Source organism: Ictalurus punctatus, chromosome 13, assembly GCF_001660625.3.
Source record: "Ictalurus punctatus breed USDA103 chromosome 13, Coco_2.0, whole genome shotgun sequence".
In the NCBI taxonomy this organism is placed as follows: Eukaryota; Metazoa; Chordata; class Actinopteri; order Siluriformes; family Ictaluridae; genus Ictalurus; species Ictalurus punctatus.
Window position 1 is genome coordinate 2,545,001 of NC_030428.2, and position 25,039 is coordinate 2,570,039.

The following is a 25,039-nucleotide window of genomic DNA, read 5'->3' on the forward strand; positions in this document are numbered from 1 at the left end:
AGAACGCTTACAAATAGGTTGAAGCTTCTGTTTGCCTCACTATGCTTAAGAGTTGTTCACTGAAGCCCATTCTAGGCTTAAACTACAACACTGTCTTGATTCTATGGCACTGTCCATGGATGGTTGCCGAGGGAACCGACTACACTGCCTCGTTGTGTTGCCGAAATGCCTGAGCAGGGTCCCTGACGGAAGCCTATACATTCTGAAACAAAGTGCATGGATCAAATACGATCAGACAGTGGTCCATGCTGAAGCAAGGCTTTTTACGTAGTTGTGGCCGAGTGGTTAAGGCGATGGACTAGAAATCCATTGGGGTTTCCCCGCGCAGGTTCGAATCCTGCCAACTACGTCTGCGATTTGGTTTGTGATTCCGTTGCTGGGGTAGACAGAATGACCACAAGCCTGACTGTATTCTTCACTGGAACACCATGTACCTTAAATGCTATTAAAAGTTTACAGTTGTTGCATACCTGCTGTTGTACTGGGAATTTGCCAATTGAACCAATGGATGCTTTTCATTCTGAGGGACCCAAGAGTCTGGTGTTGTTCCTTTAAACATTCAGGAGCTGCCCAGATGATGGTTCGCATCCAACCCACATCCAAATCCAAAGGGACAAAAGCGCTGACGATCGTTAAGCAGTTCATGTGAATAAAGAAATAAAGAAAGAAAAAAACTGTACACAGAATAAATTACACCAAATACACTGGGAACAGTTTAACTAAATCTTTATGAAGTGAAACAATATTACGGTTTCAACATTTCCTATTATTGCTGTCACTGAAAGGTACCAAAGCTTGTAGAAAATGACATTAAAACCAAAGTATATGTGATACAACTGGGGTAACATCCAGAGACACATTGCACCAGTCACAGAAGACGGTAAAGGCAAATACACAGAGGAGACCGCCCCAACGAGAAGCGCTTATGAATATATTGTAAATCAAGTGCTCCTATTTGAAGAAATCTAATTGTGCTTTCTTTTGAAAGTATTGGATGTTGTCCGAACTGTTTAACGTTTAATCAATTGAAAAAATAAACTAATAAATAAATAAATGAATAAACAAAATAATATCAATCAATCAATCAATCAAAAAATAATAAAATGAAAAAAAAAAGGAAGTATCTTTAGTTGCTTCAATCATCCAAAAGCACCCCAACAAATAGCACTTACCATTCAGGAAGGTCAGAGCCATTGATAGAATAACGACCGTGACAATAAGACAGATGGGTGGTCTGCTTCTTTGCATCTTCTCCTGCCGTATTCACCACAACAAATATAATCACTACATTCCCGCTATCCTAGAAGTTGTCCACTGAGAATTTAGCAGTTGACCACCATTTCATTCTGAGGGGCCTGAGTCAAGTGTTGTTCCTTTGAATGCTCAGAGTCTGATCATAACTTGAGATGATTCACAGTCCAACCCACAGAATCCAATGTGACAATAGAAGTGATGACGGCAGATCACTCCATGTGAATGAACCAGGTGATTCACACATTGACAGGCAGTTATCACTCTAGATTGAGAGTAGGTACACAGCCAAATGATGCTTTCACTGATGTATTCAAAGGTATTGCTCCAAGAGATTTCAGCGTATGTTTCACTAAATATCTGTGCAAGAATTTTAAGAAATATTTATGAAGAGAAAGACTCAAGTTAGAATCTCAACAACGATGAATGTGATTATAGTTTCACACATCCGTGGTGTCCAAATTCACTGAAAGTTGCCCCAACTTGTAAGCAACAAGCAACTACCCCAACAAGTAGCACTTGCCAAATGATTCAGACAGGTCAGAGCCATTGTTAGGGTATCAGTTGTAACAATAATGCTGAGTGACCTCTTCCCTATCAACCGTAAGAATTATCAATAAGCGTAAACAATCATTGCATACCTGCTATTGTACAAAGTCTTCAGTCAGATATTACCGCTTGCCCACTATTGAATTGTGAGATGCCAGACTCGGGCGTTGTTCATTTCAGTGTCTGGTTTGTTGTGGCTGTTACCCAAGCTTGTATGACAAGCTATGGAGCTGTTAAAAATCCAGGTATGTCACCTTAAAAAGTGTTGTCCTCTCCTGGAAACATTTGGGTCAAAATACTGCATGGGTTCCCTTTAAATCACTGCCCGTAGATATTCGACCAGTCAGACAAGTGTTTATACGACTAGCACACGACTCAACATAATGTGCATCGTGCACGGTCCACGACGCGCAGCTTCAAAGTGTCAGGATGGCCGAGCGGTCTAAGGCGCTGCGTTCAGGTCGCAGTCTCTCCTGGAGGCGTGGGTTCAAATCCCACTCCTGACATTTAGAGCCTTTGCTGCACTCTGTTGAGGGGTTATTTGGCTGTTCCTCTTTCAAGAAATCCCTTGAAATGTCCCTGCATAGTTTAGGGTGCCTGGGTTCAAGTTTGAACACCTCCTTGTAGCCCATTCTGGGGTTCAAACTTGAGCTTCTTCTCCAGAGCAGAGCAGTCTTGGCAGAGCAGTCCAAGGTGCTGCGTTAAGGTCGCAGTCTCCTCTGGAGGAGTGGGTTCAAATCCCACTTCTGACAACCTGACAAGTTGCTGCACCCTCGGTCGAGGGTCTGAAAGACTGTTTGTAACATAGTTCCTCTTTGCATGGAATTCATTTTGAAGTAAGTCACTTGAAATGTTTAGTTTAGAACGCTTACAAACAGGTTTAAGCTTCTGTTTGCCACACTATGAAATGCTTAAGAGTTGTTCACTGAAGCCCATTCTAGTCCTAAACTATAACACTGTCTTGATTCTATGGCACGCTCCGTGGGTGGTTGCCGAGGGAACCAACTACACTGCCTCGTTGTGTTGCCGAAATACCTGAGCAGGGTCCCCTAACGGAAGCCTATACATTCTGAAACAAAGTGCATGGATCAAATACGATCAGACAGTGGTCCATGCTGAAGCAAGGCTTTTTACGTAGTTGTGGCCGAGTGGTTAAGGCGATGGACTTGAAATCCATTGGGGTTTCCCCGCGCAGGTCCGAATCCTGCCAACTACGTCTGAGATTTGGTTTGTGATTCCAGTGCTGGGGTAGCAAGAGTGAGGACAAACCTGTCTGGATTCTTCCCTGAAACACCATGTACCTTAAATGCTATTAAAAGTTTACAGTTGTTGCATACCTGCTGTTGTACTGGGAATTTACCAATTGAATGAATGAATGAATGCTTTTCATTCTGAGGGACCCAAGAGTCTGGTGTTGTTCCTTTAAACATTCAGGAGCTGCCCAGATGATGGTTCGCATCCAACCCACATCCAAATCCAAAGGGACAAAATCGCTGACGATCGTTAAGCAGTTCATGTGAATAAAGAAATAAAGAAAGAAAAAAACTGTACACAGAATAAATTACACCAAATACACTGGGAACAGTTTAACTAAATCTTTATGAAGTGAAACAATATTACGGTTTCAACATTTCCTATTATTGCTGTCACTGAAAGGTACCAAAGCTTGCAGAAAACGACATTAAAACCGAAGTATATGTGATACAACTGGGCTAACATCCAGAGGACACATTGCACAAGTCACAGAAGACGGTAAAGGCAAATGCACAGAGGAGACCGCCCCAACGAGAAGCGCTTATGAATATATTGTAAATCAAGTTTAGAACGCTTACAAATAGGTTGAAGCTTCTGTTTGCCACACTATGCTTAAGAGTTGTTCACTGAAGCCCATTCTAGTCCTAAACTATAACACTGTCTTGATTCTATGGCACGCTCCGTGGCTGGTTGCCGAGGGAACCAACTACACTGCCTCGTTGTGTTGCCGAAATACCTGAGCAGGGTCCCTAACGGAAGCCTATACATTCTGAAACAAAGTGCATGGATCAAATACGATCAGACAGTGGTCCATGCTGAAGCAAGGCTTTTTACGTAGTTGTGGCCGAGTGGTTAAGGCGATGGACTTGAAATCCATTGGGGTTTCCCCGCGCAGGTCCGAATCCTGCCAACTACGTCTGAGATTTGGTTTGTGATTCCAGTGCTGGGGTAGCAAGAGTGAGGACAAACCTGTCTGGATTCTTCCCTGAAACACCATGTACCTTAAATGCTATTAAAAGTTTACAGTTGTTGCATACCTGCTGTTGTACTGGGAATTTACCAATTGAATGAATGAATGAATGCTTTTCATTCTGAGGGACCCAAGAGTCTGGTGTTGTTCCTTTAAACATTCAGGAGCTGCCCAGATGATGGTTCGCATCCAACCCACATCCAAATCCAAAGGGACAAAATCGCTGACGATCGTTAAGCAGTTCATGTGAATAAAGAAATAAAGAAAGAAAAAAACTGTACACAGAATAAATTACACCAAATACACTGGGAACAGTTTAACTAAATCTTTATGAAGTGAAACAATATTACGGTTTCAACATTTCCTATTATTGCTGTCACTGAAAGGTACCAAAGCTTGCAGAAAACGACATTAAAACCGAAGTATATGTGATACAACTGGGCTAACATCCAGAGACACATTGCACAAGTCACAGAAGACGGTAAAGGCAAATGCACAGAGGAGACCGCCCCAACGAGAAGCGCTTATGAATATATTGTAAATCAAGTTTAGAACGCTTACAAATAGGTTGAAGCTTCTGTTTGCCACACTATGCTTAAGAGTTGTTCACTGAAGCCCATTCTAGTCCTAAACTATAACACTGTCTTGATTCTATGGCACGCTCCGTGGCTGGTTGCCGAGGGAACCAACTACACTGCCTCGTTGTGTTGCCGAAATACCTGAGCAGGGTCCCTAACGGAAGCCTATACATTCTGAAACAAAGTGCATGGATCAAATACGATCAGACAGTGGTCCATGCTGAAGCAAGGCTTTTTACGTAGTTGTGGCCGAGTGGTTAAGGCGATGGACTTGAAATCCATTGGGGTTTCCCCGCGCAGGTCCGAATCCTGCCAACTACGTCTGAGATTTGGTTTGTGATTCCAGTGCTGGGGTAGCAAGAGTGAGGACAAACCTGTCTGGATTCTTCCCTGAAACACCATGTACCTTAAATGCTATTAAAAGTTTACAGTTGTTGCATACCTGCTGTTGTACTGGGAATTTACCAATTGAATGAATGCTTTTCATTCTGAGGGACCCAAGAGTCTGGTGTTGTTCCTTTAAACATTCAGGAGCTGCCCAGATGATGGTTCGCATCCAACCCACATCCAAATCCAAAGGGACAAAATCGCTGACGATCGTTAAGCAGTTCATGTGAATAAAGAAATAAAGAAAGAAAAAAACTGTACACAGAATAAATTACACCAAATACACTGGGAACAGTTTAACTAAATCTTTATGAAGTGAAACAATATTACGGTTTCAACATTTCCTATTATTGCTGTCACTGAAAGGTACCAAAGCTTGCAGAAAATGACATTAAAACCGAAGTATATGTGATACAACTGGGGTAACATCCAGAGACACATTGCACCAGTCACAGAAGACGGTAAAGGCAAATGCACAGAGGAGACCGCCCCATCGAGAAGCGCTTATGAATATATTGTAAATCAAGTGCTCCTATTTGAAGAAGTCTAATTGTGCTTTCTTTTGAAAGTATTGGATGTTGTCCGAACTGTTTAACGTTTAATCAATTGAAAAAATAAACGAATAAATAAATAAATGAATAAACAAAAAAATATCAATCAATCAATCAATAAATAAATAATAAAATGAAAAAAAAAGGAAGTATCTTTAGTTGCTTCAATCACCCAAAAGCACCCCAACAAATAGCACTTACCATTCAGGAAGGTCAGAGCCATTGATAGAATAATGACCGTGACAATAAGACAGATGGGTGGTCTGCTTCTTTGCATCTTCTCCTGCCGCATTCACCACAACAAATATAATCACTACATTCCCGCTATCCTAGAAGTTGTCCACTGAGAATTTACCAGTTGACCACCATTTCATTCTGAGGGGCCTGAGTCAAGTGTTGTTCCTTTGAATGCTCAGAGTCTGATCATAACTTGAGATGATTCACAGTCCAACCCACAGAATCCAATGTGACAATAGAAGTGATGATGGCAGATCACTCCACGTGAATGAACCAGGTGATTCACACATTGACAGGCAGTTATCACTCTAGATTGAGAGTAGGTACACAGCCAAATGATGCTTTCACTGATGTATTCAAAGGTATTGCTCTAAGAGATTTCAGCGTATGTTTCACTAAATATCTGTGCAAGAATTTTAAGAAATATTTATGAAGAGAAAGACTCAAGTTAGAATCTCAACAACGATGAATGTGATTATAGTTTCACACATCCGTGGTGTCCAAATTCACTGAAAGTTGCCCCAACTTGTAAGCAACAAGCAACTACCCCAACAAGTAGCACTTACCAAATGATTCAGACAGGTCAGAGCCATTGTTAGGGTATCAGTTGTAACAATAATGCTGAGTGACCTCTTCCCTATCAACCGTAAGAATTATCAATAAGAGTAAACAATCATTGCATACCTGCTATTGTACAAAGTCTTCAGTCAGATATTACCGCTTGCCCACTATTGAATTGTGAGATGCCAGACTCGGGCGTTGTTCATCTCAGTGTCTGGTTTGCTGTGGCTGTTACCCAAGCTTGTATGACAAGCTATGGAGCCGTTAAAAATCCAGGTATGTCACCTTAAAAAGTGTTGTCCTCTCCTGGAAACATTTGGGTCAAAATACTGCATGGGTTCCCTTTAAATCACTGCCCGTAGATATTCGACCAGTCAGACAAGTGTTTATACGACTAGCACACGACTCAACATAATGTGCATCGTGCACGGTCCACGACGCGCAGCTTCAACGTGTCAGGATGGCCGAGCGGTCTCCCCTGGAGGCGTGGGTTTATATCCCGCTCCTGACATTTAGAGCCTTTGCTGCACTCTGTTGAGGGGTTGTTTGGCTGTTCCTCTTTCAAGAAATCCCTTGAAATGTCCCTGCATAGTTTAGGGTTCAAGTTTGAACTCCTCCTTGTAGCCCATTCTGGGGTTCAAACTTGAGCTTCTTCTCCAGATCAGGATGGCAGAGCAGTCCAAGGTGCTGCGTTCAGGTAGCAGTCTGGAGGCGTGGACTCAAATCCCACTTCTGACAATCAGCCCAGTTGCTGCACCCTCGGTCGAGGGTCTGAAAGACTGTTTGTAACATAGTTCCTCTTTGCATGGAATTCATTTTGAAGTAAGTCACTTGAAATGTTTAGTTTAGAACGCTTACAAACAGGTTTAAGCTTCTGTTTGCCACACTATGAAATGCTTAAGAGTTGTTCACTGAAGCCCATTCTAGTCCTAAACTATAACACTGTCTTGATTCTATGGCACGCTCCGTGGCTGGTTGCCGAGGGAACCAACTACACTGCCTCGTTGTGTTGCCGAAATACCTGAGCAGTGTCCCTAACGGAAGCCTATACATTCTGAAACAAAGTGCATGGATCAAATACGATCAGACAGTGGTCCATGCTGAAGCAAGGCTTTTTACGTAGTTGTGGCCGAGTGGTTAAGGCGATGGACTTGAAATCCATTGGGGTTTCCCCGCGCAGGTCCGAATCCTGCCAACTACGTCTGAGATTTGGTTTGTGATTCCAGTGCTGGGGTAGCAAGAGTGAGGACAAACCTGTCTGGATTCTTCCCTGAAACACCATGTACCTTAAATGCTATTAAAAGTTTACAGTTGTTGCATACCTGCTGTTGTACTGGGAATTTACCAATTGAATGAATGCTTTTCATTCTGAGGGACCCAAGAGTCTGGTGTTGTTCCTTTAAACATTCAGGAGCTGCCCAGATGATGGTTCGCATCCAACCCACATCCAAATCCAAAGGGACAAAATCGCTGACGATCGTTAAGCAGTTCATGTGAATAAAGAAATAAAGAAAGAAAAAAACTGTACACAGAATAAATTACACCAAATGCACTGGGAACAGTTTAACTAAATCTTTATGAAGTGAAACAATATTACGGTTTCAACATTTCCTATTATTGCTGTCACTGAAAGGTACCAAAGCTTGCAGAAAACGACATTAAAACCGAAGTATATGTGATACAACTGGGCTAACATCCAGAGACACATTGCACAAGTCACAGAAGACGGTAAAGGCAAATGCACAGAGGAGACCGCCCCAACGAGAAGCGCTTATGAATATATTGTAAATCAAGTGCTCCTATTTGAAGAAATCTAATTGTGCTTTCTTTTGAAAGTATTGGATGTTGTCCGAACTGTTTAACGTTTAATCAATTGAAAAAATAAACTAATAAATAAATAAATGAATAAACAAAATAATATCAATCAATCAATCAATCAAAAAATAATAAAATGAAAAAAAAAGGAAGTATCTTTAGTTGCTTCAATCATCCAAAAGCACCCCAACAAATAGCACTTACCATTCAGGAAGGTCAGAGCCATTGATAGAATAACGACTGTGACAATAAGACAGATGGGTGGTCTGCTTCTTTGCATCTTCTCCTGCCGTATTCACCACAACAAATATAATCACTACATTCCCGCTATCCTAGAAGTTGTCCACTGAGAATTTACCAGTTGACCACCATTTCATTCTGAGGGGCCTGAGTCAAGTGTTGTTCCTTTGAATGCTCAGAGTCTGATCATAACTTGAGATGATTCACAGTCCAACCCACAGAATCCAATGTGACAATAGAAGTGATGATGGCAGATCACTCCATGTGAATGAACCAGGTGATTCACACATTGACAGGCAGTTATCACTCTAGATTGAGAGTAGGTACACAGCCAAATGATGCTTTCACTGATGTATTCAAAGGTATTGCTCTAAGAGATTTCAGCGTATGTTTCACTAAATATCTGTGCAAGAATTTTAAGAAATATTTATGAAGAGAAAGACTCAAGTTAGAATCTCAACAACGATGAATGTGATTATAGTTTCACACATCCGTGGTGTCCAAATTCACTGAAAGTTGCCCCAACTTGTAAGCAACAAGCAACTACCCCAACAAGTAGCACTTACCAAATGATTCAGACAGGTCAGAGCCATTGTTAGGGTATCAGTTGTAACAATAATGCTGAGTGACCTCTTCCCTATCAACCGTAAGAATTATCAATAAGCGTAAACAATCATTGCATACCTGCTATTGTACAAAGTCTTCAGTCAGATATTACCGCTTGCCCACTATTGAATTGTGAGATGCCAGACTCGGGCGTTGTTCATTTCAGTGTCTGGTTTGTTGTGGCTGTTACCCAAGCTTGTATGACAAGCTATGGAGCTGTTAAAAGTCCAGGTATGTCACCTTAAAAAGTGTTGTCCTCTCCTGGAAACATTTGGGTCAAAATACTGCATGGGTTCCCTTTAAATCACTGCCCGTAGATATTCGACCAGTCAGACAAGTGTTTATACGACTAGCACACGACTCAACATAATGTGCATCGTGCACGGTCCACGACGCGCAGCTTCAAAGTGTCAGGATGGCCGAGCGGTCTAAGGCGCTGCGTTCAGGTCGCAGTCTCCCCTGGAGGCGTGGGTTCAAATCCCACTCCTGACATTTAGAGCCTTTGCTGCACTCTGTTGAGGGGTTATTTGGCTGTTCCTCTTTCAAGAAATCCCTTGAAATGTCCCTGCATAGTTTAGGGTGCCTGGGTTCAAGTTTGAACTCCTCCTTGTAGCCCATTCTGGGGTTCAAACTTGAGCTTCTTCTCCAGAGCAGAGCAGTCTTGGCAGAGCAGTCCAAGGTACTGCGTTAAGGTCGCAGTCTCCTCTGGAGGAGTGGGTTCAAATCCCACTTCTGACAACCTGACCAGTTGCTGCACCCTCGGTCGAGGGTCTGAAAGACTGCTTGTAACGTAGTTCCTCTTTGCATGGAATTCATTTTGAAGTAAGTCACTTGAAATGTTTAGTTTAGAACGCTTACAAACAGGTTTAAGCTTCTGTTTGCCACACTATGCTTAAGAGTTGTTCACTGAAGCCCATTCTAGTCCTAAACTATAACACTGTCTTGATTCTATGGCACGCTCCGTGGCCGGTTGCCGAGGGAACCAACTACACTGCCTCGTTGTGTTGCCGAAATACCTGAGCAGTGTCCCTAACGGAAGCCTATACATTCTGAAACAAAGTGCATGGATCAAATACGATCAGACAGTGGTCCATGCTGAAGCAAGGCTTTTTACGTAGTTGTGGCCGAGTGGTTAAGGCGATGGACTTGAAATCCATTGGGGTTTCCCCGCGCAGGTCCGAATCCTGCCAACTACGTCTGAGATTTGGTTTGTGATTCCAGTGCTGGGGTAGCAAGAGTGAGGACAAACCTGTCTGGATTCTTCCCTGAAACACCATGTACCTTAAATGCTATTAAAAGTTTACAGTTGTTGCATACCTGCTGTTGTACTGGGAATTTACCAATTGAATGAATGCTTTTCATTCTGAGGGACCCAAGAGTCTGGTGTTGTTCCTTTAAACATTCAGGAGCTGCCCAGATGATGGTTCGCATCCAACCCACATCCAAATCCAAAGGGACAAAATCGCTGACGATCGTTAAGCAGTTCATGTGAATAAAGAAATAAAGAAAGAAAAAAACTGTACACAGAATAAATTACACCAAATGCACTGGGAACAGTTTAACTAAATCTTTATGAAGTGAAACAATATTACGGTTTCAACATTTCCTATTATTGCTGTCACTGAAAGGTACCAAAGCTTGCAGAAAACGACATTAAAACCGAAGTATATGTGATACAACTGGGCTAACATCCAGAGACACATTGCACAAGTCACAGAAGACGGTAAAGGCAAATGCACAGAGGAGACCGCCCCAACGAGAAGCGCTTATGAATATATTGTAAATCAAGTGCTCCTATTTGAAGAAATCTAATTGTGCTTTCTTTTGAAAGTATTGGATGTTGTCCGAACTGTTTAACGTTTAATCAATTGAAAAAATAAACTAATAAATAAATAAATGAATAAACAAAATAATATCAATCAATCAATCAATCAAAAAATAATAAAATGAAAAAAAAAGGAAGTATCTTTAGTTGCTTCAATCATCCAAAAGCACCCCAACAAATAGCACTTACCATTCAGGAAGGTCAGAGCCATTGATAGAATAACGACTGTGACAATAAGACAGATGGGTGGTCTGCTTCTTTGCATCTTCTCCTGCCGTATTCACCACAACAAATATAATCACTACATTCCCGCTATCCTAGAAGTTGTCCACTGAGAATTTACCAGTTGACCACCATTTCATTCTGAGGGGCCTGAGTCAAGTGTTGTTCCTTTGAATGCTCAGAGTCTGATCATAACTTGAGATGATTCACAGTCCAACCCACAGAATCCAATGTGACAATAGAAGTGATGATGGCAGATCACTCCATGTGAATGAACCAGGTGATTCACACATTGACAGGCAGTTATCACTCTAGATTGAGAGTAGGTACACAGCCAAATGATGCTTTCACTGATGTATTCAAAGGTATTGCTCTAAGAGATTTCAGCGTATGTTTCACTAAATATCTGTGCAAGAATTTTAAGAAATATTTATGAAGAGAAAGACTCAAGTTAGAATCTCAACAACGATGAATGTGATTATAGTTTCACACATCCGTGGTGTCCAAATTCACTGAAAGTTGCCCCAACTTGTAAGCAACAAGCAACTACCCCAACAAGTAGCACTTACCAAATGATTCAGACAGGTCAGAGCCATTGTTAGGGTATCAGTTGTAACAATAATGCTGAGTGACCTCTTCCCTATCAACCGTAAGAATTATCAATAAGCGTAAACAATCATTGCATACCTGCTATTGTACAAAGTCTTCAGTCAGATATTACCGCTTGCCCACTATTGAATTGTGAGATGCCAGACTCGGGCGTTGTTCATTTCAGTGTCTGGTTTGTTGTGGCTGTTACCCAAGCTTGTATGACAAGCTATGGAGCTGTTAAAAGTCCAGGTATGTCACCTTAAAAAGTGTTGTCCTCTCCTGGAAACATTTGGGTCAAAATACTGCATGGGTTCCCTTTAAATCACTGCCCGTAGATATTCGACCAGTCAGACAAGTGTTTATACGACTAGCACACGACTCAACATAATGTGCATCGTGCACGGTCCACGACGCGCAGCTTCAAAGTGTCAGGATGGCCGAGCGGTCTAAGGCACTGCGTTCAGGTCGCAGTCTCCCCTGGAGGCGTGGGTTCAAATCCCACTCCTGACATTTAGAGCCTTTGCTGCACTCTGTTGAGGGGTTATTTGGCTGTTCCTCTTTCAAGAAATCCCTTGAAATGTCCCTGCATAGTTTAGGGTGCCTGGGTTCAAGTTTGAACTCCTCCTTGTAGCCCATTCTGGGGTTCAAACTTGAGCTTCTTCTCCAGAGCAGAGCAGTCTTGGCAGAGCAGTCCAAGGTACTGCGTTAAGGTCGCAGTCTCCTCTGGAGGAGTGGGTTCAAATCCCACTTCTGACAACCTGACCAGTTGCTGCACCCTCGGTCGAGGGTCTGAAAGACTGCTTGTAACGTAGTTCCTCTTTGCATGGAATTCATTTTGAAGTAAGTCACTTGAAATGTTTAGTTTAGAACGCTTACAAACAGGTTTAAGCTTCTGTTTGCCACACTATGCTTAAGAGTTGTTCACTGAAGCCCATTCTAGTCCTAAACTATAACACTGTCTTGATTCTATGGCACGCTCCGTGGCCGGTTGCCGAGGGAACCAACTACACTGCCTCGTTGTGTTGCCGAAATACCTGAGCAGGGTCCCTAACGGAAGCCTATACATTCTGAAACAAAGTGCATGGATCAAATACGATCAGACAGTGGTCCATGCTGAAGCAAGGCTTTTTACGTAGTTGTGGCCGAGTGGTTAAGGCGATGGACTTGAAATCCATTGGGGTTTCCCCGCGCAGGTCCGAATCCTGCCAACTACGTCTGAGATTTGGTTTGTGATTCCAGTGCTGGGGTAGCAAGAGTGAGGACAAACCTGTCTGGATTCTTCCCTGAAACACCATGTACCTTAAATGCTATTAAAAGTTTACAGTTGTTGCATACCTGCTGTTGTACTGAGAATTTACCAATTGAACCAATGGATGCTTTTCATTCTGAGGGACCCAAGAGTCTGGTGTTGTTCCTTTAAACATTCAGGAGCTGCCCAGATGATGGTTCGCATCCAACCCACATCCAAATCCAAAGGGACAAAATCGCTGACGATCGTTAAGCAGTTCATGTGAATAAAGAAATAAAGAAAGAAAAAAACTGTACACAGAATAAATTACACCAAATGCACTGGGAACAGTTTAACTAAATCTTTATGAAGTGAAACAATATTACGGTTTCAACATTTCCTATTATTGCTGTCACTGAAAGGTACCAAAGCTTGCAGAAAACGACATTAAAACCGAAGTATATGTGATACAACTGGGCTAACATCCAGAGACACATTGCACAAGTCACAGAAGACGGTAAAGGCAAATGCACAGAGGAGACCGCCCCAACGAGAAGCGCTTATGAATATATTGTAAATCAAGTGCTCCTATTTGAAGAAATCTAATTGTGCTTTCTTTTGAAAGTATTGGATGTTGTCCGAACTGTTTAACGTTTAATCAATTGAAAAAATAAACTAATAAATAAATAAATGAATAAACAAAATAATATCAATCAATCAATCAATCAAAAAATAATAAAATGAAAAAAAAAGGAAGTATCTTTAGTTGCTTCAATCATCCAAAAGCACCCCAACAAATAGCACTTACCATTCAGGAAGGTCAGAGCCATTGATAGAATAACGACTGTGACAATAAGACAGATGGGTGGTCTGCTTCTTTGCATCTTCTCCTGCCGTATTCACCACAACAAATATAATCACTACATTCCCGCTATCCTAGAAGTTGTCCACTGAGAATTTAGCAGTTGACCACCATTTCATTCTGAGGGGCCTGAGTCAAGTGTTGTTCCTTTGAATGCTCAGAGTCTGATCATAACTTGAGATGATTCACAGTCCAACCCACAGAATCCAATGTGACAATAGAAGTGATGACAGCAGATCACTCCATGTGAATGAACCAGGTGATTCACACATTGACAGGCAGTTATCACTCTAGATTGAGAGTAGGTACACAGCCAAATGATGCTTTCACTGATGTATTCAAAGGTATTGCTCCAAGAGATTTCAGCGTATGTTTCACTAAATATCTGTGCAAGAATTTTAAGAAATATTTATGAAGAGAAAGACTCAAGTTAGAATCTCAACAACGATGAATGTGATTATAGTTTCACACATCCGTGGTGTCCAAATTCACTGAAAGTTGCCCCAACTTGTAAGCAACAAGCAACTACCCCAACAAGTAGCACTTGCCAAATGATTCAGACAGGTCAGAGCCATTGTTAGGGTATCAGTTGTAACAATAATGCTGAGTGACCTCTTCCCTATCAACCGTAAGAATTATCAATAAGCGTAAACAATCATTGCATACCTGCTATTGTACAAAGTCTTCAGTCAGATATTACCGCTTGCCCACTATTGAATTGTGAGATGCCAGACTCGGGCGTTGTTCATTTCAGTGTCTGGTTTGTTGTGGCTGTTACCCAAGCTTGTATGACAAGCTATGGAGCCGTTAAAAATCCAGGTATGTCACCTTAAAAAGTGTTGTCCTCTCCTGGAAACATTTGGGTCAAAATACTGCATGGGTTCCCTTTAAATCACTGCCCGTAGATATTCGACCAGTCAGACAAGTGTTTATACGACTAGCACACGACTCAACATAATGTGCATCGTGCACGGTCCACGACGCGCAGCTTCAAAGTGTCAGGATGGCCGAGCGGTCTAAGGCGCTGCGTTCAGGTCGCAGTCTCCCCTGGAGGCGTGGGTTCAAATCCCACTCCTGACATTTAGAGCCTTTGCTGCACTCTGTTGAGGGGTTATTTGGCTGTTCCTCTTTCAAGAAATCCCTTGAAATGTCCCTGCATAGTTTAGGGTGCCTGGGTTCAAGTTTGAACTCCTCCTTGTAGCCCATTCTGGGGTTCAAACTTGAGCTTCTTCTCCAGAGCAGAGCAGTCTTGGCAGAGCAGTCCAAGGTACTGCGTTAAGGTCGCAGTCTCCTCTGGAGGAGTGGGTTCAAATCCCACTTCTGACAACCTGACCAGTTGCTGCACCCTCGGTCGAGGGTCTGAAAGACTGCTTGTAACGTAGTTCCTCTTTGCATGGAATTCATTTTGAAGTAAGTCACTTGAAATGTTTAGTTTAGAACGCTTACAAACAGGTTTAAGCTTCTGTTTGCCACACTATGCTTAAGAGTTGTTCACTGAAGCCCATTCTAGTCCTAAACTATAACACTGTCTTGATTCTATGGCACGCTCCGTGGCCGGTTGCCGAGGGAACCAACTACACTGCCTCGTTGTGTTGCCGAAATACCTGAGCAGGGTCCCTAACGGAAGCCTATACATTCTGAAACAAAGTGCATGGATCAAATACGATCAGACAGTGGTCCATGCTGAAGCAAGGCTTTTTACGTAGTTGTGGCCGAGTGGTTAAGGCGATGGACTTGAAATCCATTGGGGTTTCCCCGCGCAGGTCCGAATCCTGCCAACTACGTCTGAGATTTGGTTTGTGATTCCAGTGCTGGGGTAGCAAGAGTGAGGACAAACCTGTCTGGATTCTTCCCTGAAACACCATGTACCTTAAATGCTATTAAAAGTTTACAGTTGTTGCATACCTGCTGTTGTACTGAGAATTTACCAATTGAACCAATGGATGCTTTTCATTCTGAGGGACCCAAGAGTCTGGTGTTGTTCCTTTAAACATTCAGGAGCTGCCCAGATGATGGTTCGCATCCAACCCACATCCAAATCCAAAGGGACAAAATCGCTGACGATCGTTAAGCAGTTCATGTGAATAAAGAAATAAAGAAAGAAAAAAACTGTACACAGAATAAATTACACCAAATGCACTGGGAACAGTTTAACTAAATCTTTATGAAGTGAAACAATATTACGGTTTCAACATTTCCTATTATTGCTGTCACTGAAAGGTACCAAAGCTTGCAGAAAACGACATTAAAACCGAAGTATATGTGATACAACTGGGCTAACATCCAGAGACACATTGCACAAGTCACAGAAGACGGTAAAGGCAAATGCACAGAGGAGACCGCCCCAACGAGAAGCGCTTATGAATATATTGTAAATCAAGTGCTCCTATTTGAAGAAATCTAATTGTGCTTTCTTTTGAAAGTATTGGATGTTGTCCGAACTGTTTAACGTTTAATCAATTGAAAAAATAAACTAATAAATAAATAAATGAATAAACAAAATAATATCAATCAATCAATCAATCAAAAAATAATAAAATGAAAAAAAAAGGAAGTATCTTTAGTTGCTTCAATCATCCAAAAGCACCCCAACAAATAGCACTTACCATTCAGGAAGGTCAGAGCCATTGATAGAATAACGACTGTGACAATAAGACAGATGGGTGGTCTGCTTCTTTGCATCTTCTCCTGCCGTATTCACCACAACAAATATAATCACTACATTCCCGCTATCCTAGAAGTTGTCCACTGAGAATTTAGCAGTTGACCACCATTTCATTCTGAGGGGCCTGAGTCAAGTGTTGTTCCTTTGAATGCTCAGAGTCTGATCATAACTTGAGATGATTCACAGTCCAACCCACAGAATCCAATGTGACAATAGAAGTGATGACAGCAGATCACTCCATGTGAATGAACCAGGTGATTCACACATTGACAGGCAGTTATCACTCTAGATTGAGAGTAGGTACACAGCCAAATGATGCTTTCACTGATGTATTCAAAGGTATTGCTCCAAGAGATTTCAGCGTATGTTTCACTAAATATCTGTGCAAGAATTTTAAGAAATATTTATGAAGAGAAAGACTCAAGTTAGAATCTCAACAACGATGAATGTGATTATAGTTTCACACATCCGTGGTGTCCAAATTCACTGAAAGTTGCCCCAACTTGTAAGCAACAAGCAACTACCCCAACAAGTAGCACTTGCCAAATGATTCAGACAGGTCAGAGCCATTGTTAGGGTATCAGTTGTAACAATAATGCTGAGTGACCTCTTCCCTATCAACCGTAAGAATTATCAATAAGCGTAAACAATCATTGCATACCTGCTATTGTACAAAGTCTTCAGTCAGATATTACCGCTTGCCCACTATTGAATTGTGAGATGCCAGACTCGGGCGTTGTTCATTTCAGTGTCTGGTTTGTTGTGGCTGTTACCCAAGCTTGTATGACAAGCTATGGAGCCGTTAAAAATCCAGGTATGTCACCTTAAAAAGTGTTGTCCTCTCCTGGAAACATTTGGGTCAAAATACTGCATGGGTTCCCTTTAAATCACTGCCCGTAGATATTCGACCAGTCAGACAAGTGTTTATACGACTAGCACACGACTCAACATAATGTGCATCGTGCACGGTCCACGACGCGCAGCTTCAAAGTGTCAGGATGGCCGAGCGGTCTAAGGCGCTGCGTTCAGGTCGCAGTCTCCCCTGGAGGCGTGGGTTCAAATCCCACTCCTGACATTTAGAGCCTTTGCTGCACTCTGTTGAGGGGTTATTTGGCTGTTCCTCTTTCAAGAAATCCCTTGAAATGTCCCTGCATAGTTTAGGGTGCCTGGGTTCAAGTTTGAACTCCTCCTTGTAGCCCATTCTGGGGTTCAAACTTGAGCTTCTTCTCCAGAGCAGAGCAGTCTTGGCAGAGCAGTCCAAGGTACTGCGTTAAGGTCGCAGTCTCCTCTGGAGGAGTGGGTTCAAATCCCACTTCTGACAACCTGACCAGTTGCTGCACCCTCGGTCGAGGGTCTGAAAGACTGCTTGTAACGTAGTTCCTCTTTGCATGGAATTCATTTTGAAGTAAGTCACTTGAAATGTTTAGTTTAGAACGCTTACAAACAGGTTTAAGCTTCTGTTTGCCACACTATGCTTAAGAGTTGTTCACTGAAGCCCATTCTAGTCCTAAACTATAACACTGTCTTGATTCTATGGCACGCTCCGTGGCCGGTTGCCGAGGGAACCAACTACACTGCCTCGTTGTGTTGCCGAAATACCTGAGCAGGGTCCCTAACGGAAGCCTATACATTCTGAAACAAAGTGCATGGATCAAATACGATCAGACAGTGGTCCATGCTGAAGCAAGGCTTTTTACGTAGTTGTGGCCGAGTGGTTAAGGCGATGGACTTGAAATCCATTGGGGTTTCCCCGCGCAGGTCCGAATCCTGCCAACTACGTCTGAGATTTGGTTTGTGATTCCAGTGCTGGGGTAGCAAGAGTGAGGACAAACCTGTCTGGATTCTTCCCTGAAACACCATGTACCTTAAATGCTATTAAAAGTTTACAGTTGTTGCATACCTGCTGTTGTACTGAGAATTTACCAATTGAACCAATGGATGCTTTTCATTCTGAGGGACCCAAGAGTCTGGTGTTGTTCCTTTAAACATTCAGGAGCTGCCCAGATGATGGTTCGCATCCAACCCACATCCAAATCCAAAGGGACAAAATCGCTGACGATCGTTAAGCAGTTCATGTGAATAAAGAAATAAAGAAAGAAAAAAACTGTACACAGAATAAATTACACCAAATGCACTGGGAACAGTTTAACTAAATCTTTATGAAGTGAAACAATATTACGGTTTCAACATTTCCTATTATTGCTGTCACTGAAAGGTACCAAAGCTTGCAGAAAACGACATTAAAACCGAAGTATATGTGATACAACTGGGCTAACATCCAGAGACACATTGCACAAGTCACAGAAGACGGTAAAGGCAAATGCACAGAGGAGACCACCCCAACGAGAAGCGCTTATGAATATATTGTAAATCAAGTTTAGAACGCTTACAAATAGGTTGAAGCTTCTGTTTGCCTCACTATGCTTAAGAGTTGTTCACTGAAGCCCATTCTAGGCTTAAACTACAACACTGTCTTGATTCTATGGCACTGTCCATGGATGGTTGCCGAGGGAACCGACTACACTGCCTCGTTGTGTTGCCGAAATGCCTGAGCAGGGTCCCTGACGGAAGCCTATACATTCTGAAACAAAGTGCATGGATCAAATACGATCAGACAGTGGTCCATGCTGAAGCACAGCCTTTTTACGTAGTTGTGGCCGAGTGGTTAAGGCGATGGACTAGAAATCCATTGGGGTTTCCCCGCGCAGGTTCGAATCCTGCCAACTACGTCTGCGATTTGGTTTGTGATTCCGTTGCTGGGGTAGACAGAATGACCACAAGCCTGACTGTATTCTTCACTGGAACACCATGTACCTTAAATGCTATTAAAAGTTTACAGTTGTTGCATACCTGCTGTTGTACTGGGAATTTACCAATTGAATGAATGAATGAATGCTTTTCATTCTGAGGGACCCAAGAGTCTGGTGTTGTTCCTTTAAACATTCAGGAGCTGCCCAGATGATGGTTCGCATCCAACCCACATCCAAATCCAAAGGGACAAAATCGCTGACGATCGTTAAGCAGTTCATGTGAATAAAGAAATAAAGAAAGAAAAAAACTGTACACAGAATAAATTACACCAAATACACTGGGAACAGTTTAACTAAATCTTTATGAAGTGAAACAATATTACGGTTTCAACATTTCCTATTATTGCTGTCACTGAAAGGTACCAAAGCTTGCAGAAAACGACATTAAAACCGAAGTATATGTGATACAACTGGGCTAACATCCAGAGACACATTGCACAAGTCACAGAAGACGGTAAAGGCAAATGCACAGAGGAGACCGCCCCAACGAGAAGCGCTTATGAATATATTGTAAATCAAGTTTAGAACGCTTACAAATAGGTTGAAGCTTCTGTTTGCCACACTATGCTTAAGAGTTGTTCACTGAAGCCCATTCTAGTCCTAAACTATAACACTGTCTTGATTCTATGGCACGCTCCGTGGCTGGTTGCCGAGGGAACCAACTACACTGCCTCGTTGTGTTGCCGAAATACCTGAGCAGGGTCCCTAACGGAAGCCTATACATTCTGAAACAAAGTGCATGGATCAAATACGATCAGACAGTGGTCCATGCTGAAGCAAGGCTTTTTACGTAGTTGTGGCCGAGTGGTTAAGGCGATGGACTTGAAATCCATTGGGGTTTCCCCGCGCAGGTCCGAATCCTGCCAACTACGTCTGAGATTTGGTTTGTGATTCCAGTGCTGGGGTAGCAAGAGTGAGGACAAACCTGTCTGGATTCTTCCCTGAAACACCATGTACCTTAAATGCTATTAAAAGTTTACAGTTGTTGCATACCTGCTGTTGTACTGGGAATTTACCAATTGAATGAATGCTTTTCATTCTGAGGGACCCAAGAGTCTGGTGTTGTTCCTTTAAACATTCAGGAGCTGCCCAGATGATGGTTCGCATCCAACCCACATCCAAATCCAAAGGGACAAAATCGCTGACGATCGTTAAGCAGTTCATGTGAATAAAGAAATAAAGAAAGAAAAAAACTGTACACAGAATAAATTACACCAAATACACTGGGAACAGTTTAACTAAATCTTTATGAAGTGAAACAATATTACGGTTTCAACATTTCCTATTATTGCTGTCACTGAAAGGTACCAAAGCTTGCAGAAAATGACATTAAAACCGAAGTATATGTGATACAACTGGGGTAACATCCAGAGACACATTGCACCAGTCACAGAAGACGGTAAAGGCAAATGCACAGAGGAGACCGCCCCAACGAGAAGCGCTTATGAATATATTGTAAATCAAGTGCTCCTATTTGAAGAAGTCTAATTGTGCTTTCTTTTGAAAGTATTGGATGTTGTCCGAACTGTTTAACGTTTAATCAATTGAAAAAATAAACGAATAAATAAATAAATGAATAAACAAAAAAATATCAATCAATCAATAAATAAATAAATAATAAAATGAAAAAAAAGGAAGTATCTTTAGTTGCTTCAATCACCCAAAAGCACCCCAACAAATAGCACTTACCATTCAGGAAGGTCAGAGCCATTGATAGAATAACGACCGTGACAATAAGACAGATGGGTGGTCTGCTTCTTTGCATCTTCTCCTGCCGCATTCACCACAACAAATATAATCACTACATTCCCGCTATCCTAGAAGTTGTCCACTGAGAATTTAGCAGTTGACCACCATTTCATTCTGAGGGGCCTGAGTCAAGTGTTGTTCCTTTGAATGCTCAGAGTCTGATCATAACTTGAGATGATTCACAGTCCAACCCACAGAATCCAATGTGACAATAGAAGTGATGATGGCAGATCACTCCATGTGAATGAACCAGGTGATTCACACATTGACAGGCAGTTATCACTCTAGATTGAGAGTAGGTACACAGCCAAATGATGCTTTCACTGATGTATTCAAAGGTATTGCTCTAAGAGATTTCAGCGTATGTTTCACTAAATATCTGTGCAAGAATTTTAAGAAATATTTATGAAGAGAAAGACTCAAGTTAGAATCTCAACAACGATGAATGTGATTATAGTTTCACACATCCGTGGTGTCCAAATTCACTGAAAGTTGCCCCAACTTGTAAGCAACAAGCAACTACCCCAACAAGTAGCACTTACCAAATGATTCAGACAGGTCAGAGCCATTGTTAGGGTATCAGTTGTAACAATAATGCTGAGTGACCTCTTCCCTATCAACCGTAAGAATTATCAATAAGAGTAAACAATCATTGCATACCTGCTATTGTACAAAGTCTTCAGTCAGATATTACCGCTTGCCCACTATTGAATTGTGAGATGCCAGACTCGGGCGTTGTTCATCGCAGTGTCTGGATTGCTGTGGCTGTTACCCAAGCTTGTATGACAAGCTATGGAGCCGTTAAAAATCCAGGTATGTCACCTTAAAAAGTGTTGTCCTCTCCTGGAAACATTTGGGTCAAAATACTGCATGGGTTCCCTTTAAATCACTGCCCGTAGATATTCGACCAGTCAGACAAGTGTTTATACGACTAGCACACGACTCAACATAATGTGCATCGTGCACGGTCCACGACGCGCAGCTTCAAAGTGTCAGGATGGCCGAGCGGTCTAAGGCGCTGTGTTCAGGTTGCAGTCTCCCCTGGAGGCGTGGGTTCAAATCCCACTCCTGACATTTAGAGCCTTTGCTGCACTCTGTTGAGGGGTTATTTGGCTGTTCCTCTTTCAAGAAATCCCTTGAAATGTCCCTGCATAGTTTAGGGTAAATTCTAGTTTAGGGTAAATTAGGGTGCCTGGGTTCAAGTTTGAACTCCTCCTTGTAGCCCATTCTGGGGTTCAAACTTGAGCTTCTTCTCCAGAGCAGAGCAGTCTTGGCAGAGCAGTCCAAGGTACTGCGTTAAGGTCGCAGTCTCCTCTGGAGGAGTGGGTTCAAATCCCACTTCTGACAACCTGACCAGTTGCTGCACCCTCGGTCGAGGGTCTGAAAGACTGTTTGTAACGTAGTTCCTCTTTGCATGGAATTCATTTTGAAGTAAGTCACTTGAAATGTTTAGTTTAGAACGCTTACAAACAGGTTTAAGCTTCTGTTTGCCACACTATGCTTAAGAGTTGTTCACTGAAGCCCATTCTAGTCCTAAACTATAACACTGTCTTGATTCTATGGCACGCTCCGTGGCCGGTTGCCGAGGGAACCAACTACACTGCCTCGTTGTGTTGCCGAAATACCTGAGCAGGGTCCCTAACGGAAGCCTATACATTCTGAAACAAAGTGCATGGATCAAATACGATCAGACAGTGGTCCATGCTGAAGCAAGGCTTTTTACGTAGTTGTGGCCGAGTGGTTAAGGCGATGGACTTGAAATCCATTTGGGTTTCCCCGCGCAGGTCCGAATCCTGCCAACTACGTCTGAGATTTGGTTTGTGATTCCAGTGCTGGGGTAGCAAGAGTGAGGACAAACCTGTCTGGATTCTTCCCTGAAACACCATGTACCTTAAATGCTATTAAAAGTTTACAGTTGTTGCATACCTGCTGTTGTACTGAGAATTTACCAATTGAACCAATGGATGCTTTTCATTCTGAGGGACCCAAGAGTCTGGTGTTGTTCCTTTAAACATTCAGGAGCTGCCCAGATGATGGTTCGCATCCAACCCACATCCAAATCCAAAGGGACAAAATCGCTGACGATCGTTAAGCAGTTCATGTGAATAAAGAAATAAAGAAAGAAAAAAACTGTACACAGAATAAATTACACCAAATGCACTGGGAACAGTTTAACTAAATCTTTATGAAGTGAAACAATATTACGGTTTCAACATTTCCTATTATTGCTGTCACTGAAAGGTACCAAAGCTTGCAGAAAACGACATTAAAACCGAAGTATATGTGATACAACTGGGCTAACATCCAGAGACACATTGCACAAGTCACAGAAGACGGTAAAGGCAAATGCACAGAGGAGACCACCCCAACGAGAAGCGCTTATGAATATATTGTAAATCAAGTTTAGAACGCTTACAAATAGGTTGAAGCTTCTGTTTGCCTCACTATGCTTAAGAGTTGTTCACTGAAGCCCATTCTAGGCTTAAACTACAACACTGTCTTGATTCTATGGCACTGTCCATGGATGGTTGCCGAGGGAACCGACTACACTGCCTCGTTGTGTTGCCGAAATGCCTGAGCAGGGTCCCTGACGGAAGCCTATACATTCTGAAACAAAGTGCATGGATCAAATACGATCAGACAGTGGTCCATGCTGAAGCACAGCCTTTTTACGTAGTTGTGGCCGAGTGGTTAAGGCGATGGACTAGAAATCCATTGGGGTTTCCCCGCGCAGGTTCGAATCCTGCCAACTACGTCTGCGATTTGGTTTGTGATTCCGTTGCTGGGGTAGACAGAATGACCACAAGCCTGACTGTATTCTTCACTGGAACACCATGTACCTTAAATGCTATTAAAAGTTTACAGTTGTTGCATACCTGCTGTTGTACTGGGAATTTGCCAATTGAACCAATGGATGCTTTTCATTCTGAGGGACCCAAGAGTCTGGTGTTGTTCCTTTAAACATTCAGGAGCTGCCTGCCATGGTTCGCATCCAACCCACATCCAAATCCAAAGGGACAAAAGCGCTGACGATCGTTAAGCAGTTCATGTGAATAAAGAAATAAAGAAAGAAAAAAACTGTACACAGAATAAATTACACCAAATACACTGGGAACAGTTTAACTAAATCTTTATGAAGTGAAACAATATTACGGTTTCAACATTTCCTATTATTGCTGTCACTGAAAGGTACCAAAGCTTGTAGAAAATGACATTAAAACCAAAGTATATGTGATACAACTGGGGTAACATCCAGAGACACATTGCACCAGTCACAGAAGACGGTAAAGGCAAATACACAGAGGAGACCGCCCCAACGAGAAGCGCTTATGAATATATTGTAAATCAAGTGCTCCTATTTGAAGAAATCTAATTGTGCTTTCTTTTGAAAGTATTGGATGTTGTCCGAACTGTTTAACGTTTAATCAATTGAAAAAATAAACTAATAAATAAATAAATGAATAAACAAAATAATATCAATCAATCAATCAATCAAAAAATAATAAAATGAAAAAAAAAGGAAGTATCTTTAGTTGCTTCAATCATCCAAAAGCACCCCAACAAATAGCACTTACCATTCAGGAAGGTCAGAGCCATTGATAGAATAACGACTGTGACAATAAGACAGATGGGTGGTCTGCTTCTTTGCATCTTCTCCTGCCGTATTCACCACAACAAATATAATCACTACATTCCCGCTATCCTAGAAGTTGTCCACTGAGAATTTAGCAGTTGACCACCATTTCATTCTGAGGGGCCTGAGTCAAGTGTTGTTCCTTTGAATGCTCAGAGTCTGATCATAACTTGAGATGATTCACAGTCCAACCCACAGAATCCAATGTGACAATAGAAGTGATGACGGCAGATCACTCCATGTGAATGAACCAGGTGATTCACACATTGACAGGCAGTTATCACTCTAGATTGAGAGTAGGTACACAGCCAAATGATGCTTTCACTGATGTATTCAAAGGTATTGCTCCAAGAGATTTCAGCGTATGTTTCACTAAATATCTGTGCAAGAATTTTAAGAAATATTTATGAAGAGAAAGACTCAAGTTAGAATCTCAACAACGATGAATGTGATT

General features: G+C 42.1%; 18 non-coding genes across 18 annotated transcripts; all 18 read left to right on the forward strand.

The window, feature by feature from the left end:
* Nucleotides 1–267: 267 nt before the first annotated feature.
* Nucleotides 268–349, forward strand: trnas-aga (transfer RNA serine (anticodon AGA)). The gene has a single exon. It is a non-coding gene; the product is annotated as a tRNA-Ser (tRNA).
* Nucleotides 350–2,223: 1,874 nt separating this feature from the next.
* trnal-cag (transfer RNA leucine (anticodon CAG)) lies at nucleotides 2,224–2,306 on the forward strand. The gene has a single exon. It is a non-coding gene; the product is annotated as a tRNA-Leu (tRNA).
* A 628-nt stretch (nucleotides 2,307–2,934) lies between these two features.
* Nucleotides 2,935–3,016, forward strand: trnas-uga (transfer RNA serine (anticodon UGA)). Its single transcript has one exon. It is a non-coding gene; the product is annotated as a tRNA-Ser (tRNA).
* An 872-nt stretch (nucleotides 3,017–3,888) lies between these two features.
* trnas-uga (transfer RNA serine (anticodon UGA)) lies at nucleotides 3,889–3,970 on the forward strand. Its single transcript has one exon. It is a non-coding gene; the product is annotated as a tRNA-Ser (tRNA).
* Nucleotides 3,971–4,841: 871 nt separating this feature from the next.
* trnas-uga (transfer RNA serine (anticodon UGA)) lies at nucleotides 4,842–4,923 on the forward strand. The gene has a single exon. It is a non-coding gene; the product is annotated as a tRNA-Ser (tRNA).
* Nucleotides 4,924–7,457: 2,534 nt separating this feature from the next.
* trnas-uga (transfer RNA serine (anticodon UGA)) lies at nucleotides 7,458–7,539 on the forward strand. The gene has a single exon. It is a non-coding gene; the product is annotated as a tRNA-Ser (tRNA).
* A 1,869-nt stretch (nucleotides 7,540–9,408) lies between these two features.
* trnal-cag (transfer RNA leucine (anticodon CAG)) lies at nucleotides 9,409–9,491 on the forward strand. Its single transcript has one exon. It is a non-coding gene; the product is annotated as a tRNA-Leu (tRNA).
* A 622-nt stretch (nucleotides 9,492–10,113) lies between these two features.
* Nucleotides 10,114–10,195, forward strand: trnas-uga (transfer RNA serine (anticodon UGA)). Its single transcript has one exon. It is a non-coding gene; the product is annotated as a tRNA-Ser (tRNA).
* Nucleotides 10,196–12,064: 1,869 nt separating this feature from the next.
* trnal-cag (transfer RNA leucine (anticodon CAG)) lies at nucleotides 12,065–12,147 on the forward strand. The gene has a single exon. It is a non-coding gene; the product is annotated as a tRNA-Leu (tRNA).
* Nucleotides 12,148–12,769: 622 nt separating this feature from the next.
* Nucleotides 12,770–12,851, forward strand: trnas-uga (transfer RNA serine (anticodon UGA)). Its single transcript has one exon. It is a non-coding gene; the product is annotated as a tRNA-Ser (tRNA).
* Nucleotides 12,852–14,724: 1,873 nt separating this feature from the next.
* On the forward strand, nucleotides 14,725–14,807 carry trnal-cag (transfer RNA leucine (anticodon CAG)). The gene has a single exon. It is a non-coding gene; the product is annotated as a tRNA-Leu (tRNA).
* Nucleotides 14,808–15,429: 622 nt separating this feature from the next.
* Nucleotides 15,430–15,511, forward strand: trnas-uga (transfer RNA serine (anticodon UGA)). Its single transcript has one exon. It is a non-coding gene; the product is annotated as a tRNA-Ser (tRNA).
* A 1,873-nt stretch (nucleotides 15,512–17,384) lies between these two features.
* On the forward strand, nucleotides 17,385–17,467 carry trnal-cag (transfer RNA leucine (anticodon CAG)). Its single transcript has one exon. It is a non-coding gene; the product is annotated as a tRNA-Leu (tRNA).
* A 622-nt stretch (nucleotides 17,468–18,089) lies between these two features.
* trnas-uga (transfer RNA serine (anticodon UGA)) lies at nucleotides 18,090–18,171 on the forward strand. The gene has a single exon. It is a non-coding gene; the product is annotated as a tRNA-Ser (tRNA).
* An 868-nt stretch (nucleotides 18,172–19,039) lies between these two features.
* trnas-aga (transfer RNA serine (anticodon AGA)) lies at nucleotides 19,040–19,121 on the forward strand. The gene has a single exon. It is a non-coding gene; the product is annotated as a tRNA-Ser (tRNA).
* An 871-nt stretch (nucleotides 19,122–19,992) lies between these two features.
* trnas-uga (transfer RNA serine (anticodon UGA)) lies at nucleotides 19,993–20,074 on the forward strand. Its single transcript has one exon. It is a non-coding gene; the product is annotated as a tRNA-Ser (tRNA).
* Nucleotides 20,075–21,942: 1,868 nt separating this feature from the next.
* On the forward strand, nucleotides 21,943–22,025 carry trnal-cag (transfer RNA leucine (anticodon CAG)). Its single transcript has one exon. It is a non-coding gene; the product is annotated as a tRNA-Leu (tRNA).
* A 1,599-nt stretch (nucleotides 22,026–23,624) lies between these two features.
* On the forward strand, nucleotides 23,625–23,706 carry trnas-aga (transfer RNA serine (anticodon AGA)). Its single transcript has one exon. It is a non-coding gene; the product is annotated as a tRNA-Ser (tRNA).
* The last annotated feature ends 1,333 nt before the right edge of the window (nucleotides 23,707–25,039 follow it).